At 42.0% G+C, this 18,621-nt stretch overlaps 1 pseudogene; it reads right to left on the minus strand.

The window, feature by feature from the left end:
• Positions 1-7,919: 7,919 nt before the first annotated feature.
• LOC119278904 lies at positions 7,920-18,361 on the minus strand (annotated as a pseudogene).
• Positions 18,362-18,621: the final 260 nt, after the last annotated feature.

Raw genomic sequence — 18,621 nt, forward strand, 5'->3', positions numbered from 1 at the left:
GAAGGCGGGGTGGGAGGTGGAGGTTGTGCGGCGGCGGGGTAGGAGGTGGTGGTCGTGGGGAGTGGAGGGGGACGAGGAGGGAGGGGAGTTGGTGCTCGAGCAGGATAAGGTGAGTGGTTTTTTCTTTTGTTGCGTGCGGTACAGATGCGTGTCGGGTCGGTTTCATCAGTGCTTGGGATGTTAGCAGAATAAGAAAAGTGGTGTGCAGAATAAGACTTAAGGGGTGTTATCATAATAGACCCACCCTAAATATATATATATATATATATATATATATATATATATATATATATATATATATTTGGATGTTGATTACTGGAAAGTAATACCAATATGGGCTTACAAATTTGGGCATGTTTCTTTGCACCGACGACATCTATTAGCAGAGGTAAATCATGTTACTAATAGAAAATACTGAGAAAATACTATTTTTTGTATTACTTAAATTAGAACAATTAATTTCTTCCATGTCCTGAAACTTCTCATAGAGCCTCTCCGTTTAACTCGGAAATTTTGGGTTAGGGTAAAATCATGGGTTTTTAGTTTTCACCCAAAAAAAACAAGACCAATAAAAAAGAAAACCTAAGAATTCAAGCCTATCAGACAATCATGCACTTCCGATGGCATGTCAACAATCAGACATGCCAAAACCTTTAGTCCTCAATTTTTCCCCACTACAAAATTAACCGTGGAACACCTGTGGCTGTGTGTGTGTGTGTGTCAAATAACAAACATAACCTTTATATGCATCAAATCCCCTTGCACGAACCTCCTCTGCCACTGCCACACTCGTATTCGGTGGTGGTGGAGTAGCCTAGGACGTGGAGCAGGGAAAGGGGCACAACATACCAGTGCAGCTGGCGACAACAGAGACACAACGGACTGCTCGGCCTCCTCGTCCCCACAATGCTTTAACTATCTTGGATATCTTTCAAAAAGAATGCCAATGAGGGCGTCACTTGCTACAAATTCATGACTTCACAGAAACACAATAACCAATTAGATGGTTCAGTACAAATCATTTCTTCACTTGCAGTACCATGTAAACATTGAATAGGTATGCATCACTCATCATTTCAAAAACGAAAATGTGTAATAGAACCCAGGTGCCCCGACACCCTCTTATCCTGTTCGTTCAGTGAGTCCAAGATTCGTGCTAGTCACTGTCCAGCTGCAGACGTTTGCAGTATCAACAGGCTTTTTTAGGCAGACAAACAACGACGGGAGATTAAATAGGTCTAGCAGGAGTAGGCACACTGTAGCACCATCACGTGAACTGAACTTCTCGTACGCTGTGCGCATCTCTCCCCACTCACGCAAAGTTCTTCCCCAACAGCTATGTCAGGTCAGGACCTCTGGACTGTGGTCATGAAACATTGCATCATTTTTTATTCACCCGGGCAGCGACTGGATGGTCATGAGACCTCTGTTCCTTTCTTCTTTTTTTTTAATAGTAGGCTACAGCTCAGATGGGGATTGAGTGGCAGCTCAGATAGGTTGTCCATTTGCGACCAAAGCTTGCTTTTTCTCCATGTATATTTGAGAAACAGCCAATTAATTTGCGACATTCATTTGCTTTAGTATTGTTGGCAGCAGGATAGAAGGCATGATTAGGATTTAAAATAATAGAAAACGTCACAAATAGCAGCAGACGCTTTTGTCTCTTTGACCGATCCGCACTGTTTGCATGTGATGGACCTGGGAACCTGTAGCAGCTCCCGAGCCGCACTGTTTGCATATGAAGTGTGATAGGACAAGGCACTGTTTCAGCTAGGATTACTATTCACATGTGTTCTGCAAATTGCGATGAGGTAGCAGGCACGGTTCACATCTCGAGGGAAAGGAATCAGGTGAGAACGGTGAAGATAAGAGGGTGCCCCTACCCCCGAGAGTCAAAAGGCCGATCTACTTCGAACAAAAACATTCAACGCCTCTGACTCCACAAAGATTTCAGAAATTAGGGTGCCTAAATCTTTATGCAGAACTGGGGACATCTTACTTATTACTTAGCCAACCACCGCAACCAAGTGGCCCGATTACGTGAATACAATCAGTATCAATCATAAGTATGAAACATGAAACTTTCTGAAGTGATCAGTACTTATTAGGTCTCAAACTATACATATAGAAACTTGAGACTGCAGACATGAACGGTCGACTTTGAAACTGCACTCAAATCACCCCATTATCTAAGCATGCTCACATAGCAACAGTAAAACAGATTACAGAATCTGAAACCTCACACATTATTTAGAGAGTACCTTATTTTCTGTTCTTGTTACACTGGAAGCAATGTACACTCTCGATGAAAAAGAAACAAACACTTGATTGATATGGTCATCATATATGAAATAAGACAGTATGTGACATACTATATAAAGCCGTAGATTTTGATGTACTACTGATATTTGGTCATCTAAACTCATATAATAGTTGCTCACCTGCAAATCCTCCTAGTCGTGCTAACATATGAAACATCTTCTTGATCTCCCTAACCTGAATTCTATGATAACACAGAGCTGAACTCGAACAATAAAATCACACTGCAGGATATCTACAGGCTATTTTTACACATAAAGAGACTCGAAAACACATACAAAGGAAAAGGAGACACTTGTTTAAATAAGCCATTGAAACCAGGCTACGCAGAGCTCGACATATCACCTTGCGGACGTAGCTCAATATCAGCATTTCTTCAGGGCCAATCCTCTTTGCTGGTCTTCAAATTAATCATGTTAAATTTCACAAAATAAATGTCACAAGTACTACATATATAAACATCAGTTGTATCTGCAGAGATTGCTCACAAGGGCAACGCTGCACACCATGCTATTTCCATACTCCAACGATCACAAAATAACCTCATATAGAGAATACAGAGAAAACGACATACAGGGAGCAAATCATCATCTAATAATCGAATAGAAATTAGTCTGCTACTTCTCTTTGTCGGCTCAACAAGAAAAGGATCAAGGAAACAAATATGCCTCAAAGGTAAATATGGAGCTACAAGCGTTCTATACTGCACAAACCCCACTATCACCCTTCAGTTAGGAAGAATCACATGAATCGACACATGGTATTTCTTAACTTCATTTCACATGATACATCGTGCAACCATAACTTGGTGACTAAAATATGTATACACCTACAGAAATTATTATCACCTTGCAACCATCGACATGCAAATCTACAGCAGGAATTCATCCGCAATAACAAGTACATCCTCGATCCTCAGGCCATATTTCAGTAGCAAGACCGCCACTTTATAACAAGATTTTCACCCAGTGGAACCAAAATTTCATAAAAGCCTAGTATCTTCCAATCTGGTATATTCTTCCACTGGAACACAACAAATGAGCAAGCTATGTAAATTAGCATCAAGGATAGCCAGTGAGTCATACAAAAAATTCTAGGCCGATTGACCAACACTATGTTCTAAAAGGCCCTATGTTGTAAATTTGATAAGAGAAGAGCATCTTACCATCCAATCCAAACACACTGAAACAGGAAAGAAAAAGAAAAATCTGAATCTCAGCGAAGGGACTCGCAACGGCTGCATCGCCGAGTCAAAAACTGCACAGTGGAGTCGTAATTTATTAATTGACTCACTCGTTTATTACTTAATTGCGAACGGAATTTATTACTCGACTCACTCATTTGTACAGCCTCGTGGACTCATGGTGTTTGCGCAACACCTAGAACGAAGCACCTGCAGCGGTGCTACACCTCTGTTCGACATCATAAACCTGCACAAGATCATAGTTACATGATTCTTAGTTCAGATTTTGTACGCAAAGGGGTCATGGTCTCTTGGGTGCAGCTGTGCTACACCTCTGTTCGACATCATAAAATTGCACAAGATCACAGTGACATGATTCTTAATTCAGATTTTGTATGCAAGGGAGTCCTGGTCTCCTGGGTAACAAGATAAATATAGCAGGAGTCTCAAGAAGTGAAGAAAATACCACTATGTCCCCTTGATTCAGTTGAGCCACTTCACTTAAATCTTCAGTATCATCTTGCAGGTCACCATGGCCATCTCATGGTACTTGGCGGCCACTGCACAGTGAGTCAACAAAGAAGGTGGGATATTCAGACGAAACCGTAGAAAAGAAAGTAACATGGCCTCTGATGGTGATTGAAGTGCATCCTTGCGCACATAATTAATCCGCTTCCCACATAAATCACCGTTTCCGTTAAAGTTGGATTGCGTATGAATATTCAAATGAAATCATCGCATTGGATGTGTAAAAGGAAGATGGGTGCTCTCTACATACCTCTTCCACAGTCTGCATCGTCTCCGTGCTCATCCCTTCCCTCCCTCCCTCTCGGTTGGCGCAAGGAACTGGAACGGGATGGGTGGCAACCGCTTCTGTAGATCCAGATTCGCACCGCCGTGCGCTGTGCCGTGCAGTCCGGGAGGGGCGGCGTACTGGACGTGCGCCGTGCGGTGCCGGTAGCGTGGGGGTGGAGACTGGTTCGATGATGGGCAGACGGGGATGGAGCGCAACGTGCCAGGAGGGAGGTTGGAGAGGTGGGCGTCGGTGTGTGCGGCGACTGGAGGTTGCGGGAGATACATTTGGGGAGGGAGGCTGGGGAGGCGAGGCGAGCGGCGAGGCGTGAATGGGCGGCAGTGGGGCGAGCGGTTGGCGGGCGTGCGAGAGTGGGGCTAGCGGTAGCGGGGTATCGGGTTTGTTTACCGAGGGGGACATTTTCTTAACGATGGTTTTCGATAATGGCATGGTGGGTAATTAACGCATAAAACGCGTTTAGTGCTGGAGGGATGTAGACCATCAGATTGCAGGTTTTGATGGATAGGATGATTTGGTTCTCCGCCATCTCGTGCTTTTATAGTGATAGTAGATAAGGTGTATATACACCCAGGAACCAAAGGGTATTTACCCATATACAGCACTCAAACATGAGTTGGGCGTTCCAGAAGGTCCTGTACATACTCCATGCTTTGCTCTGACTAAAACTATACACAAGGAGATATAGAGAGAGACGTCACACAATGAGAGACATCTATCAACTGAGGCACACAAAAAGAGTTCCAAATCATAGCCATGGCATAACTTGCTGCTGAATGAAAGCACCGCGTCCGTCCTGTTATATTTTCACTGAGATGAAACAAGTTCCACGGCTACTATCCATTGCACCTCCGATGACAACAATAATCTCAGCCACAGCCGGCAAGATGATAACAGGAAGCACATTACTACAGGTAGCAAAACAGAAAGCAGGGAGACGCCAGGAGTCACCAGTTTTAGGCGCGGATCTCACGGACTTCCGGCGTCGTTCAGAGCAGTGTTTCCTTTCTTCAGAGCCACAATTTATAACTCGTACCTTATCCATACATCATTTCAAAAAGAAAAATGCATAGAAGGAACGAAGAATTCACAACAAGGAATATGTACTTCAGTTCTGGGTTAAAGGAAATGCTGACCATGCCAACCTGAAACCATAGGGCACACATGCGCATGATTCTTTTCTCCAATTCTCTCTTTCTCACTAGTAGTGTCGTTGTCTAGTTTTTTTTTTTTGTTTTTTGTTTGCGGGTGAGAACGACGGGGTAGTGTCGTTGTCTAGGTTTTTTTGTGTGGGTAAGAACGAGGGGGCAAGTTGTTGGGCATATCCTATTTGACGCTTCAGGCGCCGAGTACAGTGCAAACTGTAAACCGGCGCGCATCCCTTGCTCCACTCCGAGTCAGCGGAAGGGAACCCCAGTAACCACTAGGTTATCTTCTCAGCTTGCCCCCTGATGCTTTTTTCCCTTTTATTTCTTTGTTTGGTTCGCGGGTTTTTCCAGTTCACCAGTTTTTGGACGTTTCTATATTAATTTTTTCTTTTTCTTTTTTACTTTTTATTTTCACAAGCGCGGATTTTTTTATTTTTTATTTTCACAAGCGCGGATTTGTCTCCAAATTAGTGATTATTTTTTCAAAATCGATGAACTTTTTTTTGCAAATTATCAAATTTTTTCTTCAAAACCGATGAACTTTTTCCCCCAAATTCATGAATTTTTATTAAATTTTGTGAACTTTTTACCAAATTGCACGAAGTTTTTTTTAAAAAAATTTAGTGTTTTTTCCAAAATTGATGAACATTTTCAGTTTTGGGATTTTTTTTTGTAAATTGATAAAAAATCCGTGGACTTTTTTTCAAAATGTTCTCAACTTTTTTAAAATCATTGAAGTTTTTTCCTAAATTGATGAGTTTTAAAAAAACTGTACTCTTTTTGAAAATCGATGAACTTTTTTGAATTCCCAATTCCCAATTTTTTTTTTCTTATATCAACGGTGGGTCGGTCAACCATGATGAGTCAACCCATGAACCAAGTGAACCAGCGAACAGAGTGATTCTGAATGAAACCAATCGCTCATGTTGGGCGGGCCCATGAGGGGTAGTACGCGGGCGCCGTTTCTCCTAACGGGCGCCTGAAGTGCCTAACAGCAGCTCCCAAGTCGTTGGTTGCTGAATCAATCGCCAAATTTTTGGGTTACGGGTGAATTGGCAGGGCTGCCGAGGGCAAAATCCAAACGGCCCTCATCTAGTGATAGAGCATCAGAGCAATCCATCAAGCTCAGGCTCAAGCTCAAGCGCAGTAGTCTATCTGAAAGGATGGTTGGACATATATTCGGTCGAAATGTGACAGCAGTACGTAATATAGACAGAAGATGACTATGATCCAGTTGTTGCCGTTGCCGTTGATTTGATTTGATGTCCCACCGCTTGTGTCAAACAGACTATGATCAGCCATCGCCACCAACTCCCGGTGTCGTGTCGTGTCCTGGTGATGCTATCTGCTGCTATCTTCTCGTGGCCTGCCTATGATGGGGAACCCTTATCTCGATCAATGTTGTAAATGCTGGACGTGCCCCCAACCTGAAAGCATAGTGGACATACGGACGCATGCTCATCTACAGTACAATTTTCTCACTGGTTGCTCTGTTTCCTAAAACATCACATGAAAAATTTACTATTGGCTCAACTGCGCACAAACAGACACACATAGAAATCAAACGACCAAGTTAGAATTGCTACCACGCGGCTACTACACAAAGGGAACAGCATGCTTACACATGCAGTTGATGACACAAAATGAGTCTTTTGTAGGCGGTAATATATGAGTATTAAGATACGTACGTACAAGAAAAGTGGGTCTTGATGGCTCTGCAGTTCAAGATTGGTCAGTGAAACCCACAGGAGCATCTCTTCCTCACCTCCATCAGTCAGCGTCTCACTCTCACAGCCTATGAATGACATACAACTCCTCAACCTGAAAGCAGAGTGGACTGCAGTTTGATACCACTTGCTCTGTTTCCTAAAATGTAACATGAAAAATTTACTCCCGACTAAACTGTGCTCAGAACAGTTTGTTTGCTCTTTTATCCATACCTCCTCTGATGTCATGTCGCAACGAAATTTTGCATGCTCCTAGACAGTTTGAGCATCTTTGGTGCAAAAAAAAAAAAAAATCTAAATCTTGTTTTAAATTTTCTGTTCATCGCAGGGGCAGTTGAGACAAGAAAGACACCCTGGAGGGTGAGTTTTGTTTCAAAGAAAAGGAGACATGGAGGAGAGCAATAGGTGAAAGCGTGCAGGTTCTCAAAACTGGGCATGGGATGGGAGGGTTTGTGTGCTATTTCTACGCTATAGCCATGCACAATCAATCAACTTCTAAAAAGAAAGCTCAGTATATAGTGATGAATGGCTCGTCCATGTAATCCAATCTCCAAGCTGCTGGTTGGCCTTGGCTCAGGATAGTGACGGTGACGGTGTTGCAAAAACTAGCATTGGCTAAACTCTACTCACACAAACAAACGCAGGGATCAAAGAGTCACGACGGATGAACAAAACAGCGAATTCCATTTGCTACTGAACAATGCCTAGCTACGTACATAACAGCTTACACATGAAATCAGTAGACGGTCTTGATTATTCATCAATTCAATCAAAGGAAATAATACAATGGAGGGAGGTAATACATCAATATCAAGATACAAGAAAAAGGGGAGTCGAATACTGCTACTCCTTCCTTCCCCGCAAAAAACAAAAGAATACAGCTAGTCCTCCCACCTCTTCAAAACTGGCCCGTTTTGGTTCTCTGCTAGTTGGCCTCGCAGGTACTCCACGAATTCAGTATCACTCCAGTCCGACCTATGCAGCATAAATTCCTTGAGGCTTAGGAGATGTGGTAACCCACAGAACATCCCAACACTGGGACTTCCCATCCCACGTGAATACTGCAGCAACTCAAGCTTAGGGGCTGCTCCTTCAAATCCCACCGACTTGAGGTTTCTTATGCAATTGAGCTCCAGCACCTTCAGGCTCAGGAATGCCTCCGGACACAAACTGAAACTGAAACAAACCTCTTCACCGACAAACGAGTCATGCAATAGACGCAGGGTGGCCAGGTTTGGTAGGTTCCCAAAGACTTGTACGGCTGCATCATGCCTCGATATCCTCGACCCCTCTAGCTTCAGCTTCATGAGATTTTTGAGGCACTTGATCCACTCTGGCAGTTTAACCAGGTTGCCTATCAACTTCAGGCTCTGCAGGTTTTCTGGAGGTGAGGACAGGCCATCCAAGTGGCCTGATAAACCTGTCTCTCCGTCTGATTGCAGTGACAGTGACTCCAGGCTACTGAGACGACCAATTGCTGAACACAACTCTTGACTGTTTCTCTTGTTGATGCCCATCAATCCTAACTTGCGCAACCGGGTGAGCTTTTTTATATCTTGTAGAACAGCCTTCCCCACCGAGACGTCCACGGTACGCAGTGTGTGCAGGGCCTTCAGTTTCCAAATCCTTCTTGGCACTGCAACACCACCTGGATTTCGTCCTGCTGCATAATAAGGTAATATGCTGCAACAAAACGCTGTGCATATATCAGGCCTGTTAAGTTCTGCATCATCGTCAAGGTAAAGTTGATCTTTTAGATAACTAGGTGCACAACATGACACACAACAACATGCTGAATATAAAGGCAAACTCATGAGCGACTGATCATCCGCATCTTCAAATAGAGAGCTGTTTCCAGATCCGATGTCTCTAGCGAGAATGCGTTGCATCTTCACAAGCTTGATGATGGTCCTTGGTAGCTTTATTATGCTTGTACCGGAAATATCTAATGTCTGGAGTTGTCTCATGTTCCCCAACGAATTTGGCAGGTGAAATATATCAGCATGTCCCCTTAGAGAAAGATATCTAAGATGTACAAGCTTTCCAATGTGCTCAAGGTGATGATCAAATAGACCACTTGTGTCTTCCAAATCCAGCACTCGTAGCAACCTCATCTTATCAGAAATGTAAAACGGCCTCCAATTTCCAAACACTGTCAATGATCGTACACATGACAAGTCTACTATATTCTCAAACTCATACTGATCCCCCTTCCAATTGATGCTTATAGCAAGATGACGCACCATGCCTTGGTTGTTCAAGCTGCACCCTTCCTCCAATGTGAAAACAAGATTTTCTTCCATAGACTTTGAGATGGCAATTTCACGAATCAGATCATGGACATGGCACGAGTCAATGCCTTTCCTACTATGAATTGATAGTTTAGATGGCAGGATCATGCTCCTACTTATGAGTTCCATGAAGTAACTCTCCAATACTTCCTCTACGGACTTGCCACGCACCTCAATTGAGTAACCCTCTGCAATCCACCGACGCACTAAGCGTCTCCGTGCAATCTGTTGGTCTTCAGGAAAGATGGCCAGATACAAGAAACAAGCCTTGAGGTAATAGGGTAAGCCATCATAGCTTTTCATAAGGATTGCTTTTATGGTCCCAAGTTCCGGATTCATCTCCAACTCAGCACTGATATGCTCATTCATTTTTCTCCATTCAAAAGCAGTTTTTGGTTGGTTTGCCAAGAAACCACCTATGGTGACTAGTGCAAGGGGAAGCCCTCTGCACTTCTTCAATATTAGTTTTGTTGGTTCAACCAACTCTGGATATTGCTCATCCAAACTTATGGTCTCCTTAAATACCTGAAATCCACATCAATGAAGTCATTTAGTACAACTAGAAAGAAAGCATATATGCACCATTGTCTAACACATTTTTCATATGGGAATATGTACTACAAAGATGTAAAAGTGAGACAATGCCACTTTTTGTTGGATAATAAGTTTCTCCATCATCCATTTTTTTATTTAGTATATCTTCATTTCTGTTACAAGAAAGATTTTCCTTGCACCTAGCAACATACTCAGTGTGATAACCCAACGTCTCGCTCATTCCTACCTGCATTGCAAGCAAAAATGCCAGGCAAAACAATTCCATTTCCCATCACGCCCTTTCCTATTTGCTACTAATTTCATTGGACATCAATTAGCTCACATAGCTACAGAAGTAGGCAATAAGTTTATATGATTGGGTCTCTTAGTTAATGGTGCATATTTGTCATAATCATAAAGCCTGAATGTGGTTACTACATGAGCAGCTCTTTTACGGTGCTCCTATTAGAAAGCAATACGGTTCCTCAATCTTTAATGACTCATTCAGCGGAGGGTTTTTATGCATGAGAGTGTTGACCTTCTTCCCCTGGTTACATGCACATGAGGAAGCAGAGAAAACAAGTGAGAAAGGTAAAACAAGCATTGGTGAACCACATATACAGTTGCATGTGCACAGAATAATCATGGAGGTATTCAAGGAGAGCACCATAACAACAAAAATACCCAATAAAGTGTGAACTACTGGATTTCTTAGAAAATCAATTCGGTCCGTGCGTTGCTCCCAGCTTAATGTGAGCGAGTCATGTGGGACTCGCTCCACTAGGTTTAGGGTTCCATTCTACACCTCTCCCCCGCCTGTTGTCGCATTGTGTTCTCGTTGATGGACACCGAGTATCACTCGTCTTCCCTTTGCCGGTGGACAGAGCAGCAGACTTGATTTTGGTGGAAACAGCGGAAGAAACAATACAACAAGCAGGTTGCAGGCACTGGATGGCTAAGAACAGAGCACGCAAGCACTGGACGGCTATTTCCAAACCCCTTTCAATTGGGTTGCCTTCCTTTGCTATTTTTCTCATAGTAGCAACTCCTCCAGCAGCAAGCTGTGGAGGTATACACATGGAGTCTGCCACATCTGGCGCCTCATCAGGGTGTCCTGTACCAGCGCCTCTTTTTCACACGTCTCACCCATGCTATTTCTACACAGTTGACCGATGCTCCACCTTATAAAGAAATGGAAATAAAATTAAGTACTCCCTCCGTCCCATAATGTAAGACGTTTTTTTACACTACACTAGTGTCAAAAAACGTCTTACATTATGGGACGGAGGGAGTACAAGATTAAGATGCTAACACTCCTGCCCCTGGATCTGGTAAACCGGGGAGGGGTGTGATGGGCTTGAGCACCGAGGCAACGGCCCTTGGTGGTGAGCTAGTGGTGGATTCGGCAGGGTGTGCTGCATCGGTCGCTCTGGCCTTGAGTGCAGAGCGGCAGCTGTAAGGCGTTGGCTCAAGACGGCAATGCGGCGGTGCGTTCTCTGTGGTCGGGCCGGGCTGGCAGCAGAGGGGGCGATGGGAGTGAAAAGAGTAGTTGACGGTGGCCTTCATTTGCAGCAGGGGCTCACTAGCGTGTCGGCATCGTCTCTGGGAGCATGGAAGTTCAGCAGGGAAACTGCCGCCTGCCTGCCTGCTCACTGCGCATGTCCATTGGATGCTCCAAGCTTTCCAGATTATCTTTTATTGCTGGCATCTTGGCATCATCCTTTGTTGGCCATGCTGCTAGGCAGAGGGTGAAAACCCAAGCCGGATCTTCTAGGTTGAGAAGTGGTGGGACACTTCCTTCTTCTTGAAGACGCCAGCTTGCTGCTTCAGAGCCTCTCCTCGTCGGTGGTTGTGGTGAGGTGGCTGTAGTGTGCTGTGATTCTATAGGCTGCAAGGCGGTTGTCGTCTGGCTATGGTGTGATGTGCTGTGCGACTGCTTGGTGGCCCGAGCGCTGGGAGGCAAGGGCTTTTCTACGGTGATAGGTGGCCATTGACTCGGCATACAACTAGCTCGGGTGGCTCTGCACTGCTTTTTCGACAGGCTTCACGATGCTTCGCTCACATGGCCCTTGGCACTAGCAATCCTCCTTGCACCTTTATCAGTGCTTCATGGGTGTAGCTAGGCTCTGGAAGCTCCAACTTGCAGCAAGAAAACCTCAGGGAGACCTTGCAGCACAACCCTTTTTATGTTTTCTAGGTTCTAGTGCTATGTTGTAGTTTGTTGCTTGTGGTGGCTTGCTCAAAAGTTATCCGTTGTGGTGGCACTTGTAGATTGTTGTGTGTCCTTCCTGCTGTTCAGTATGGGGCTGCGTCCCTGGACCAATTTAGGGGTTTCCTTTCTGTAATCCTACTATGTCGTTGGGGTTTTCGTCAGATATAAAGACAGACAACATGCCTACTATTAAAAAAAAATATAACCACCAGAAACTCCTTGGAAACCAAACTTCTGTATATAAAAACAAATGTAATAATCTAACTTATTTGAGAAAAAATAAAGGTAGCAACTCATATGGCCTGGTGTGTTCTCTCTATATTCATCAACCACATTTGTAGGACACAAAACCTGCCTTAGCTTTCCTAGAGATATGTTTATAGCGCATAAATTTTGAAGGAGCTTCATATGAAACAGTTTAATTTCTCCAAAATGAAGAAAAATTATCCCACATGCCGAACCATGCCAATCTTTTAGATGATATATTTGAGTTGTAAGCCATTCATGAGTTTCTAAGAAAATATTTTTCCCATCTGATCACATGTATTGCCTGGTACTAGAATTCTTAGGTCCGATAAAATAGATTATCTCGTTATGTACTTGTATGATATTCTGTCCGATCAACACTCTTGTAGTAAACTAGAAATATATGTTGTCTGATAAAAGTTAAAAGCAATGTTGCCATGCTACAAGCAGAATGTTGTTACATTACACATAATCATATTGCGGGGCCTCCCTTTTTCTGTTGACTAAATATGTTGTTCAGTTAAGGATCATGTCAGTTCATGTACTTTAAACACCTCCCTTTTAAATATGTTGCTAGCATGGCAGGAGATATTGAAATAAACTCGATTTCAAGAAATAAAAATATCAGGATCTCCAACGTATCAATTTGTACTTTAAAGATGTATGGTTTCCTTTTATTGAAATACCTAAATACGTTATAGTTTTATTATCACTTGTACTATTTGCAGATTTTCTATAAACCCCATATTAACGCAAGAAAAAGGCAAACCACGAACCATCTAAGTCCACATTGACTTATCACATGCAAATCTAGAAGAACTGAGCGACTTGATTTGAAGAGGACTGAGCCAAAGACAAAGACAATGATAGAGTGGCTAAATATTCTTACAAGCAAATTGAATATTCTTCCATGATTATTGAAGTATGTGTTTAATTGCAGTACATCTGGGTGGATGAAAATGTCGAAACGATAAACCACAAGAAAAAGGTGGCAATGCAATAACTACAATAACGAGGAAAAAAATTCCTATTACCATATACTATCTAAAATATATATAACCACCGGAAACTCCTTGGAAACCAAACTTCTGTATATATAAATAAATGTAATAATCTAACTTATTTGAGAAAAAATAAAGGTAGCAACTCATATGGCCAGGTGTATTCTCTATATATTCATCAACCACATTTGCAGGACACCAAACCTACCTTAGCTTTTCTAGAGATATGTTTTTGTAGCGCATAAATTTCAAAGGAGATTCATATGAAACATTTTAATTTCTCCAAAATGCGAGAAAAAGTATCCCACATGCCAAAGCATGCCAATATTTTAGTTGATATATTTGATTTGTAAGCCATTCATGAGTTTCCAAGAAATAAATTTTCCCATCTAATCAGATGTATTGCCCGGTACTACAACTCTTAGGCCCGATAAAATAGATCTTGTTATATACCTGTATGATATTCTATCCAATGAACACTCCTGTAGCAAACTAGAAATATATTTTGTCCGATGGAAGTTAATAACAATGTTGCCATGCTACAAGCAGAATGTTGTTACATTACACATAATCATATTGCAGGATCTCCTTTTTTCTGTTGAGTAATATGTTCAGTTAAAGATCATTTCAATTAATGTACTTTAAATACCACCCTTTTAAGTATGTTGTTAGCATGGCAGGAGATATGGAAATAAACTCGATTTCAAGAAATAAAAATATCAGGATGCTCGAACGTATCAATTTGTACTTTAAAGATGCATGGTTTCCTTGTATTTAAATACACAAATACGGTATACTTCCACTATAACTTGTACTATTTGCAGATTTTCTAAAAACTCCCATATTAACGCGAGAAAAAGACAAACCATGAACCATCTAAGTCCACATTGCCTTATCATATGCAACACTGGAAGAACTGAGTGACTTGATTTAAAGAAGACTGAGAGAAAGAAAAAGACGATGAGAGAGTTCCTAAAGATTCTCATGCGCAAATTGAATATTCTTCCATGATTAGTAGATCTGGGTGGATGAAAATGTTGAAATGATAAACCCACAAGAGAAAGGTGGTCATGCAAAAACTTAAATAACGAGGATTTTTTTCCTATACACAAGCCTTTGTATCTTGTAAAAATAAGTTGAACCTTTATTTGTGCCTCTACTGACTTCTTTGTTGATCGATCGCAAATCAGGGATATCCTACTTCACTTTTGACAGCTACAAATTCCACAATTATTTGGCAGGAGTAAACTACACAGATTATCATGTCTCCGCCTTATTGTAATCGTAGTTTATGTATTTTCTAGTCCTTTGTATTTATATGTATCATTCTAGCTATTGCGTAAGATTTCTAACAAATGGCAATTCGAATTTTCTAGTAGACAAGTTGATTTTATAATTCTGTTACACGTGCTCATAAAGATATTATTTGTGAAGTGTAAAGCAGTAATAGAGATAAGGGGGACAAGATTAACAGAACAACTAATTGAGCATGACACTACTTCATTTTTACCTTTTTGGTGAAGAGGGTACATGCGTCATCAGGGCCCAGATGGTTCAGCTTGTATATATTTATAATATCAATTGAGCAGTGCTTGGCAATATTCTCTTCCCTTGTTGTGATTATTATGCAGCTTGCTGCCGTTTCTGGCAAATGTTGTTTTATAGCATCCCACTCTTCTATGGACCACAAATCATCAAGAACAAGCAAATATCTCCTTCCTTCTAAACATCTCCTTATATCTGTCTCATTTTTACCTCCGAGTTGCACAGCTAAGCTCCCAAGGAGTGTTGCTGGATTGAAAGGGCGCATCACTGTCTCACAAGCACGCTTATCAAACATGCTACTAATCTCTTGGCTTTGATAGATATCTCTCACCAGTGTTGTTTTTCCAATACCACCCATAAGGAGATCACATGAAATTGCTGGAGATCTTTATTTGGGATTAGTTTGATGATTTCCTCTTTTTCATTCCCTCTTCCTATGAGACGAGATTCCTCTAGAGTAGCCATTGTCTCCGTGCGAGTGAGGATGTTCTTGTCTGCAGAGCTGTTAGTACCAGAGATGGACCCATTTTCCACTGAATTCCTTCCCTTCGGAGAAACCTGAGGACAAGCACACAATTAATGCTTAGGTTGTTTTTCTTCATTTCCACGAAATAATACTTTTTCATGTTTAAGTTTTTGGTAATTTTAAATATAATACTTCTGTTCTTTAAATGATTTGACAATCTCTAACAAACCATGCAGTTTGTTCCATAGGACAACAAATAACAGAAAGTATAGTTGGAGTATATACAAAATGAAGTTGTTGTATATTATTTGGGCACAACACTTTAACATGCAATGTATCGAATAAAAAATATTATTATACGAAAATATGAAAAGTTTGCATGTAAAATATGTACTAGGATTTTCTATCATAGGTTACCCGAAGCACTGTTAAGAGTTTCAGTGGTCGGAACCTTTCCAGAAAAATCATGAAAGAAATTATAGGAGCATTATGATGATAGTATATAATGAACACTTGGTTAAATAAAAAAAACCTCATAAATGGTCAATCACGATATATGTCAGAGCTAAATTTTTTTTGGCATAAATTAAAGATGGCAATAATTTTTTTAACCCAACCAACGGATAACCATATATTACCATCAAAATTCTCTACTAATTTATATATTATTTTGAATTTGGGAAGGTTCAAATCATTAGGCCCACCGAACAATTAATGTTGTCCCTAGAACCCATTCATACATAACTCGTGCTTCATCACAATTCTCCATGGCTCTAGCCACCAACAATAGTATGAGTGGTCCCCTCTTATGGCAGTTCTAATTTGGGTTTAGCCCCATAGTTTGCTTGCTTTCATTGGTGTTGAAGAAGATGGAGAGAATATAATTCATGGAAGAAGTATGTGGTTGCTGACCGGTAGCCCCTAGACAATTAAGGGAAGCCAAGTAACTCCATTGGGATTATTTGCATCATCAAGGTTGGATCTAAGCCTAAGCAGGGGACATGCAACGTGATGATGGAGTCAATTATGCACGTAGGCCTTGCTGCATTAAGGTTACTATATACCTCAGTTGTAGTAGCATAAGTGAAATGTATATACATCCTACAACTTTTTTCTCATGAAAAAAGAGGATTTTTTTTTGTAATTAAACTATGTAGAATGGTTATTAACCTAAAACTTTCATGACAATACAAGTCCAAGTCTAGTTAATTATGTTAACTGTGAGTTGATATGCTAAGCAAAAATAACAACAAGAGCAGCATTAATTAGACAATTTTCAGGAATTTAAAAATTACCTCGCTGTAGAAAGTATAAAGAGATTGATCAGCAAATAAGTTCTTCTGCATTAGAGATTCATCCTCAGCTCCTACGCATAAGCATGCAATTTCAACTTGTTCCGTGGATACTATGATTCGGCTTCCTTTTTTGTTGTTTGGGAAACATGTTTTGATGCAATCCCACTCTTCAATGGTGTGCATGCCATTGAGTATAAATAGGTAACTCTTGTCATTCAAATATCTCTTGAACTCATAAGCCAAACCATCTTCCTCCATCACCACCATCATCTTCAAAACTTGGGCCCCAATAGTTGTTTTCCCATCTCCTGTCTGTTCAAGAGAATTAACACAGATTTTCCTAACAATGCTTCGAATGAAATCTGTCTGATTGAAAGGACACATCAATGTGATCCAAGCACGGCAATCAAATTTTTTGTGTATCATGGGGTCTTCATAGGCACTTTTGGTGATGGATATCTTCCCTACATCACTACTACTAGTGCCCCACAATGCTATCACTCGAAGTGCATCATCCTCGCAACTGATCAACTCGACGAGAGCCTTTTTTGCTTTCTGCCACAACTGCCGTGCATCATCAGCGGCAGGCATCATCGCAATGGAGGTGGTAGGCTGCCCAACAGCAGAGGTAGGCTTGGAGCTAGAGCCCTTGAGGAGGTGGTACCGTTGATTCCTCTGGCTGACGTCCTCCACCTTGACTCTGAGGTCCTTCATCTGCTTCGCCACATGGCGCTGGGCTAGCACCGTGCGAGGGATGCGCCACCAGGACTGCTTCTCTAAACGAACTGTGAAATCCTGAAGACAATCCTCGACGGCGTAGGACACGTTGCGGACTTGACTCACCCAAGTCCTGACCACCATATTGTCGTCTCGATCATCGTGCGCAGCCATCAGGAATGACCGCATCATCTCGAGCTCGTCGGTGATGAAGACATGATCGCGCTGGACTCCAAGCTGCAGAGCTACCTCCTCAGCCACGGCAGATTTGGCATAGCTGAGTGCCCCGCTCAAAACGGACTTGCCAACACTCAGCGCGGTCGCCTCCATTTCCTGTAAACTAATGCTCGGTGTTAATGGCTGGTTTGAGCTAAACCTGAAGAGGTAAATAACAAGAGCAGAAACAGAACATACCTGCTATCTGGTGTTGCCCACTGTGGCGGTGAAAACAGCCTCGTGAGCGATCAAGACGGTGATGAAATCCAAGACAGTGAACGCAACCTCGGAGCCCTCAACCTCAACACCAGCGTTCTCCCAAGTGACCAAACTTCAGAGATCTGTCAAGGAGACCAGAAGGATAATTTACAGTTTACAAACTATAATTAGAAAATGGCCAAATGTTCTAATTAAGATCGACGAAGACATGTGATTCAGAGGATGTGAGAGATCCAACAGAGCAGATCAAGAAAGACAAAAAAATTACCAGGAGGAAGGGATGCAGCCAGGAGCCTCCATCAGCTTGTGATGTAGCTTGACACCGACTCCACAATGAACAGAACTAGCCAAACGCAGAACACAGGGCTGGAGAAGAGAATGGTAGTGTGAGCAAGCTAGACGTGCAGATACTTGTGAAGGAAACGGGAGCCAGTGAGAGTATTGAACTTTTGATGGACAAGTGGATGTGTTAATTAGGTACTTAACCAATCACGTCCAGTCTTGCAACAGCTGATTAGGTGGCCTAATTAGAAGTAAACTACTCCCTCCGGCCGGCAGTAGCTCAGCACCCGGATGGCATTGTTCCTTGGTTGACGCAATGTAATAGGGACAACTTACTGAACCTTCTTGGCATCTTTATTTCTTAACTAGGAGTAGATGATACCCCGAAGGATGCTAGTTTGTCATATAT

The sequence above is a fragment of the Triticum dicoccoides genome, chromosome 3B (assembly GCF_002162155.2).
Source record: "Triticum dicoccoides isolate Atlit2015 ecotype Zavitan chromosome 3B, WEW_v2.0, whole genome shotgun sequence".
In the NCBI taxonomy this organism is placed as follows: domain Eukaryota; kingdom Viridiplantae; phylum Streptophyta; class Magnoliopsida; order Poales; family Poaceae; genus Triticum; species Triticum dicoccoides.